This window comes from Triticum aestivum, chromosome 7D (assembly GCF_018294505.1).
Source record: "Triticum aestivum cultivar Chinese Spring chromosome 7D, IWGSC CS RefSeq v2.1, whole genome shotgun sequence".
Lineage (NCBI taxonomy): Eukaryota > Viridiplantae > Streptophyta > Magnoliopsida > Poales > Poaceae > Triticum > Triticum aestivum.
The window spans coordinates 93,815,171-93,817,998 of record NC_057814.1 but is presented as its reverse complement, the minus strand read 5'-3'; positions in this window follow the sequence as shown (position 1 = coordinate 93,817,998).

The window sequence follows — 2,828 nt, the reverse complement described above, 5'->3', positions numbered from 1 at the left end:
TATTTCTTTTCTGTTTTATTTTGTTCCTCATTTTATTTTAGTTTTGTAAGGTACAAAATGATCCCTAAATTAGTACTACCACTAAACCCACTGCAATAAAAAGTTTAACACCTAATTAGAATAGTTTAACATTTTATTAATTATAAAAGGCATTTCAATAATTGTTTTGACTACTGTTTTATTCATTTAAGAGTATTTAAAGATTTTATATAAGTGTGGTTTTCTCCATCATAATTATCCATGATTTATTTGAATCCACCCGAACATTTTAGTTTTAATATTTGAAAACTTTTATTGTTTGTTTGATTTTGAACTTTGAATTTTGGACCGGTTTTGATCTAACGATAGATTAGCAACAGTAACGGAGGTAACGTGGCACCATTAGCGTGGGATTACTGTAGCTTAATTACCCGGGCGTCTCGCCGGACACATGCATTTTTTAGTCTCATATAATCGAAAGCGTAAGCCAAATCATCACATACGTTTTTACTCTCACAATATTTCATTTGTGCCACGTTCTAGTAGTGAGACAATCATCTGTGAATATATAAAAAAATCTTATTACAAGTTACAGATTGTGTCAGCTTTGATCCTTCAAAAACGAAAACGCCAGAGAACTTCGGCCTAAGTCGGCTGCCTTTCGAGCAATGGGTAGGACCGGAGACACCCCATGGCTGGGGCGCTTGGTGACGGAGGACGCGGTCGAGGCCGGCGGGGCGCGCGTGGCGACGGAGGACGCGGTCAGGGCCGGTGCGCGTGGCGACGGAGGAGGCCGGCGGGGCACGCGCGGCGACGAAGGACGCGGTCAGGGCCGGAGCACGTGGCGACAGAGGACGAGATCGAGGCCAGCGGAGCACGCGTGGTGATGAAGGACGTGGTTCAATATTATATTGTGCAATGTGGTGCTCAGTTAATGTTTGGTTCATTTGTTGTGGTGTTTAGTTAACTCTTTGGTTCAATTCTGCAATGCGATATCCAATTGTCGTAGGTAGAATTTTGTATTGTTGTGCATGTGAGGAATAAATCGAATTTGGATGCACTTAATACATGAGAAACATATACAAGTGATATATTTCCTAGTTCTTAATCATGCTTGGTTTGTGTAAATGGGTTTTCCGTGTGGCTTCAATTGATCTGATGAATCTGCAATAGGCTTATTTTTCATCAACATATTTTACTAATAGCATGTGAACCCTTACTTAACCTGATAACTAACTACCTTATATGTGTTGCAGGGAAACAATGGGAAGCACTGAGGTTTACAATCGAGGTTAGCACATGCATGGTCCGTTGTCTAATAGCACATTATTGTGCAATTGCAAGAACCATTCTAATATTTTGGTTTTTAACAATTTGATCTTGCACATGTAGGTCATGTTGTCAGAGGTTTTGACCCACTATTCGATCCTTTTTGCATATGGGCAAATGAGTTGTCCATGAATATTAATCAAATCAAGAAACTCAGAAAGATTGTTAGGATAAAGAAATTAGCGACAAAAAACAACAAGATCTTTGTCTGCACAATGAAGAAGACATCAGTTCACTACAAGATGGTACTAATTATTATACCTTGTCTTTTTTTTATTCCTTTGCCCCATTTCCAATATAAAGAAGATATTTATGCACATCCTTGTTTTCAGGCCTTTTCAAAGCAGTTCACTGATGATTACCTCCCAAACCCCATCTATGGTCAGGAGGCAAGGAAGGTTTTCATACAACACCCACGGTTCAATATTGAAGTGTTCCTGAAGAGGTTGAAGGACGGATGGTCAATCATCCACAGGCACTGGCCTTAAGTTGCAAAGACCTTCAACATGAATGAAGGCTCAATATTCGCCTTCCGCTTCAGCAGTTTTCCAGATGAGATGCATCTGTTTATATACCATCTATAATGCTAATTTCGAAAGGTTCTACATGTTGCAGAACTTGCTGCTGGTGCAGTTGTGTAATGGGATGGCTGAGTGCTGAAGCTATATCATGTTGTACTCTGATGTATTTCAATTATAAAATTCTGCTTCCTTAATATGGAAATGAAATATATTGTGTGCTTAATATGAATGTCAATTAGATTAATAAATGGATTATTAATAATAGGGAAATTAACCTTCTAATGGCAAATTAGCTTGCTAATTGGGTTTTGATATTGCAAACGGTTTTTGAAAAATACCGTGGGCGATGACCTGAGGCAACGCACACTGTTTCTTGGAATAAACCGTGTTGGATCAAGGAACAATCACACACGACTTTTTCTTGAAAACTGTTTGCGTTAGGCCACCTTGCGCAAACGTTTACCACATAAAAATTGTGTGTAATGGACAGCCTTTGCCACACAGTTTCTTCTACGGACCGTGTGTGCTATATTCAATAACGCAAACGATTTAACGAGAAAAATTGTGTGTGATGTACCTGCGAACGGAAACGTGTGTGCCTAGAGGGCATATCCCGACTGTGTGGGATGTGCATATGAACGGAAACGTTTAGCGGGGACTGACTATGTGGGATGTACTTGCGACCGGAAACAATTTCACCGTATAATTGAATTTTTTATCTATACTGTACGTATTTCCGTATTTGAGCGCTCGCCGGTCGCACACGACCTTATTTTGCCGAACGTGTGTGCCTAGAGGGCATATCCCGACGGTTTCTGGGTCGTTTGGGAAGGACCCCCCTATCACCCACACTCACTTGGAGACGGTTCCAAATGCCGTCATGGAAAGGGGTTTTAAACCGTTTGTTTAAGACCGACGCGCACCAGTGCCATTCTTACAACCTTAGTATCATTTACTTCAGACTCAGACCTTCACCTTCCTTACCTGTGTAGCACAACT